The following is a 6,000-nucleotide window of genomic DNA, read 5'->3' as shown; positions in this document are numbered from 1 at the left end:
CAAGAATTTCAGTTTTATCTGAATTTAGAAGCAGGAAATTAGAGGTCATCCAGGCCTTAATGTCTTTAAGACATTCCTGCAGTTTAACTAATTGATGTGTGTCATCTGGCTTCATTGATAGGTAAAGCTGAGTATCATCTGCATAACAATGAAAATTGATGCAATGCTTTCTAATAATACTGCCTAAGGGAAGCATGTATAATGTAAATAGAATTGGTCCTAGCACAGAACTCGATAATTAACCTTAGTGTGTGAAGAAGACTCCCCATTTACATGAACAAATTGGAGTCTATGAGATAAATATGATTCAAACCACTGCAGTGCAGTAACAGGTAAACAGGTTGTTTATGAAGGAACACCTGAATCACTTTAATTAAAAAAGTAAGACATTTCATATATTAACGAATCAGAAAAAATTACACATGCATGTGTGGGACTGAGAAGAAGAGTGTGTGCTCTCTCTCTCTGAGCCCGTGTTCCTGTCTAACTATAACTTTTGTATACTGACAGTCTCTTATCTAAACATAAACAATCTCTGAGTGCTATGAGTTGACCTTCGTCATTCAATCTTGTTCAAGCTGTTTTTTCATGACCCAGATTCCTCTCATCAGCAGTGGAGCCAGTGCATCTTCTCTCCTGATGTTTTGTCATACAAAGGGATCTTGTCCAGATTAATAACAGAACATGGTGACGTTGGTAATGTTTTAATTGTACGTTCTGTGGCCGAACCTCAAGATAAGATGCACTGAAACAGAGAAGTTAGTCTAGAACTTTCTGATCAGTTGCTCTGTCTAATGAATTATTTAATTGTTTATTATTTGGTTGATCCACTGTTTATTAATTAATTTACTGGAGTTTACCTTAAACATTTGTCCTTTATTCAATGAGTAAAAAATAATCCCTAACAGCAGTACCTTTAATACCTATAGTATGCTCTAATCTCTGTAATAAAATGTTATGGTCAACAGTATCAAAACTGCACTGAGGTCACACAGTCGATTCGAATGTTATCAGTCCATTAAATGCAAGTTCTCAACAATTATCAGACCCATAGTTAAGGGCCAGGAGGGGCCGTCTCCACCTCCTAGCTGGCAAAAAGGTTGTTATCATCGTACTAATTGAATGAATTCTGATGAATTCTGAAACCTGACTGAAACTCTTCAAATAAACCATTTTTAAGTAGTTTAAGTAGCGGTTTCATTACAGCCACCTTGAAGGTCTGTGGTACATAGCCAACTAATGAAGACAGATTGATCATTTTTAAGATTGAAGCTTCAATAATTGGAAAGACTTCTTTGAACAGTCTAGTAGGAATGGGATCTAACAAACATGTTGCTGGTTTGGAGGAAGTAACTATTGAAGTTAACTCTGAAAGATCAACTGGAGCAAAAGAGTCTAAACAAATACCAGCAGTGCTGAAAGCAGCCGAACATGAAGATAAATCTTTGAGATGGTTATGAATAATTTTTTCTCTATTCGCCATTCTCTCTCCAGCTTACGGGTTATCTGCTTTAAGCTGTGTGTTTGTGAATTATACCACAGAGTCAGGCACTTCTGATTTGAAGCTTTCCTTTTCAGAGGAGCCACAGTATCCAAAGTTATACGCAGTGAGGATGTAAAACTACTGAGGAGATAATCGACCTCACTGGGAGCAGAGTTTAGGCAGCTGCTCTGCACTGTGTTGGCACTGAAGAGTATAACAATGAAGGAATTAGATCCTTAAACTTAGTTACAGCACTTTCACAAAGACTTCTACTGTAATAAAACGTATTTCCCACTGCTGTGTAATCCATTAAAGTAAATGTAAATGTTACTAAGAAGTGATCAGACAGGAGGGGGCTTTCAGGGAATACAGAAACTCTGAGTAAGGACCAGGTGGACGATAGACAATAACAAATAAAACAGGTTTTTGAGTTTCCCAATTAGGGTGGACAAGACTAAGAGTCAGGCTTTCAAAAGAATTAAAACTCTGTCTGGGTCTTAAACTAAGCATTCTGACAGTTAGCTCTTTTTGGAGAGCCCCCTTTACTGATGTTGGTTCCTGTAATGTAGGAGGTCAGAGGGCAGACTCTGTGGGGTTTAGTGGTGACAGCTGTGAGGAACCTGCAGTGAAGAGTCTGAGAGTGAAGTGGAGCATCTGCCTCTGCTGTGAGTCTCCTTCATGTTAATTCACATCTGTCTGATCACTTTCTCTGAAACCTCTCATTCCTCCATATTTGATTGATCTGATTGAACAGGAACCAATCAGTGGAGTCATAATGTGTCTCTTTGGTCATGTGACCATTTGACCTCTGATCAGTTTGTTCTTCAGTTTCAGGCCTGTTTCTGCTGACTGCTGCAGGTGAGCTGATGTTTCTACACCTGTGTGACCTCATGACGACCTCTGACCTTAGAATAGAATAGAATAGCTTTATATGTGACATATAATGAAATTACAAATGCTTCTTTCGTTGTGCAGCAAATAGAAATAGAAAAGCATATAGAAAATAGATCAGAATAAGAATAAAACATTTTGTATAACAAATGTTTAAAATGCATTTAAACAGTTAAAGATAAACATCACAGTAAACAAATACACTTCTGAAGGAATACAAGTATCAATACATGAGTCAGAGCAGACAGATATAGATGTGTTGGATATTAGCAGCAGTAGCAGTACTTTGACACTCTGCACAGAGTCAGGAGCATAGAATCAGATAGGGACACGTAATCACTGATAATTGTGATTGAACCCTGTGCTCTGCACTCCAGCTCTGGACTCAGATTTGGCCTACACCCCTACCAATGTTAATACCAAACCTGCACCCTTACACAGAGTTATAAACATGAGTATTGCACAGAGTTGTAACCATGGAGGTGGCATTGCTCATTATGGAGACACTGACAGAGTAAATGACCAGGTCAGAGGTCATTTAGTGCTCTAATGGCTCAAGATTAGAAACTGTTTCTTAGCCTGGATGTGCAAACAGGTGATGTGCTGGGTGAGAGGGATCATTGATAGTGACCTCTGACCTTCAGTGACCTCTGTCCTCCTCTTGCAGGTGTGTGTGTGCTGCTGCTGTCTGCTCTGACAGGTGAGAAGATGGAAGGTGGAAAACCATGTGACACCTGAAGAGTTTGTTCTGTTTGCTAACGCTGATCTGTTTCAGTCTGAAAGGGCGGTGACACGGTGGTGTAGTGGTTGAACTGTTTCCTGGTTTGATCCCTGGCTGGTTCTTTCTGTGTTTTCATGTTCTCCTTGTCTGTGTGGGTTCTCTCCAGTTTCTCCCACTCCCTCCCTCAGTCCAAAAACCTTCATGTTTGGCTAACTGGTGACTCCCATTTAGCCAAACATGCAGGTCTTTGGACTGAGCGAGGGAGTGGATAAAATTACCTGTGGATATAAAGAACTGGACGTGTGCAGCTTGTAGTTTAAAGGATGGTCACTTTAAACTACAAGTGAAGTAAAGCAGCTGGTCACTGGCTGGTTATTCACATCACTGTTGGCTCTTCATTGCTCTCCAATCTTGTTTCAGCTCCTCCTCCTTTCTCCCAACACAAAATGACCAACTGAGTGCTGCCTACTCCAATCAGAGATATAATCAGATTAGAGATCTGAGATAAGAAATATAGCAGATAATCGCAACTACAACCAGAGAGCAATGCTGGAGGAACATCATTCATCTGGTACATCATGAGTTAATATGATGATAGCAAAGCAAGGTGTGAAGAACCAGAGTTACAGAAGATGGTGAGGGTTAGGGTTGCACGGGATGGAAAATACGGGTGGCAACCCTAATGATGGTGGAGAATTTCCCTAGTCGCTAAGCTAACGTACCTGCTAACGTGCTAACTTCCTTGTTCCACTGTGAGAATTGATCCAATGTTCAACATTTGTTCCACGTGACTTTTCTCTCAGGTCATTCGTGTCCCCACCTGTCCTGACCCACCACTCCACCAGTGGTTCATGGTTTCTGACACAGTTCTCATTAATTCATATTATTGTATCATAAAGTTTCTTCATTGATGAGCTGGTTTCTCCCCTCAGTTTCCCAGCATGCCTCAGTGGTGGAGGTGTATGAAGGGGAGGAGTCTGTCCTGCTGCTCTGTCAGGTTCCAGTGTTCTCTGATTCAGCAGTGGTGTGGGACCACAGTGACTCGAAGCCCTCAACAGTCCACGTGCGTCTGCAGAGCGGCGATGATCTTAGAAACCAAAGCCAGCGTTACACCAACCGAACATCAATGAGAGCTGACGCTCTGCAGACTGGAGACCTCAGCCTCACTCTGAGGAACCCTACAGGCTCTGACAGTGGAACTTACACCTGCACTGGCCACAGCCATGGACAGGATATGAGCCGCAAAGATATCCTGCTGAAGGTCAAAGGTCAGTGCTGCAGGTTCATCCGTCATGCCACCATAGTACTGACTCAGTCAGAGAAATCTTCATTCTGTCCAACACAGTATGTCAGAAACACCAGGATGTTCAGCTGCATCCAGTCAGAACAGCTGCAGAACACACTGAAAGAGATCAGGAACACAGAGTTCTCCTCCTGACTCCTCCTCCTCTGTGTTTGCTCCTCCTGCAGGTGCTCGTCCTCCTCCTCCTCCCTGTGTGTCTGTGCTCAGGTTATTCTGCCATCTGGTGGCCTTCTGTCCATACTGCATCTCTACTGGTCTGCTGCTGTCCATCTTCTGCAGCAGGAAGACCCCAAACAGATCAGCCATCTCCATGGAGATGACCCAGCAAGGTGGAGAAAGTCAGGAATTGGGTGACGAGTATGATGACATCACTGCAGATGTCACCACTGAGCATGACTTCTGAGTACCTGGTTAGGTTTAGGCAGAGTTACTGAGTAAGAGTTTGATGAGCAGGACCTTCACGTGGTTCATGCAGACTTCAGAAAGTTCCTGATAGTTCCTGAACTGGCAGCTGGAATGTGTGAATACAGAGAGACACAGCTCTGATTTTTGAATGATTACTAATCAATAAATGCTTTGATCTCCAACAGTGTTGATACCACAGTCATTGTATGTAGTTTGTATGTTTGTTCATCAGTGAAATACTGAAGGATCAGTGTTAGCTGCAGCATTACCGCCTTTCTTGATGTATTTGAAGCTCGTCATCATCAGCATGCTGCTGATTTTCATGTTTTATTCTTTTAAGATTGTCTGTCAATCAAAATCAGTCACAGCTTAAAATGAATTGTTGTATTTTGATGGAACAGAATAAATTAATCATTTTATACCTGCCACTTTGTCTTGGCTTCATTTAGAAACAACAGTCTGAGTTATGGATTAAAACAACAACAAATGCATAAATTAATCATATTAATATAACTAAATATTAAAAATTAGAGACTTGAAGCTCTGAGGGAGATCAGGGTGACAGAGTTGAGACGGCTCAGGAAAGTAACAGTATACTCAGTGGTTTGTATTTATTATGATTTTAGCATTTAGCATAAACTGAACACAGGTTTGCTTTGTTGGAGATGAGCATTCAAAGTGGAACATGTGGAGTGTTTTACTACAATGGCATGTTAGGACCACTGGAGGCCACGCCCCTCTGATCATGTGATTAATTTGCACTCCTCTTCCTGATGGAAATTGCTGAGAGTTTCCTCCAGAGTGAGACCTCTGTCACAGTTCAGAGGATCTACGGCATCAGAGACCTTCATGGACACTAAAAGGCTCAAACACACAACAACAACAACATCACACTGACTCCACACTGACAGCTGATGTTGATGTAAACCGATTCACGCTCATCATTCATTAGTGATGGAGAGCAGGGTCAGGAAGCACAAGGAAAATATTCCCCAGCATGCCCCATGGTCATTAGGTGCTACTTTTAATCAGGGGAGTGTGAAGTGACTGAGTAAATACTTAGAGCAAGTAGAGTAGAAAAGTACCATATAAGAACCAGTCCTTTTACCATAGTTCTGCAAAGCTTACTGCAAAATATAACAGCAGCTTCATCCCAGTTCTTAGAACCCATATCTACATGTAACTCACACATGGAGC

Source organism: Archocentrus centrarchus, unplaced genomic scaffold (assembly GCF_007364275.1).
Source record: "Archocentrus centrarchus isolate MPI-CPG fArcCen1 unplaced genomic scaffold, fArcCen1 scaffold_24_ctg1, whole genome shotgun sequence".
NCBI classification, from domain to species: Eukaryota; Metazoa; Chordata; class Actinopteri; order Cichliformes; family Cichlidae; genus Archocentrus; species Archocentrus centrarchus.
The sequence above is the reverse complement of the archived record's forward strand: the minus strand, read 5'-3'. Positions refer to the sequence as shown.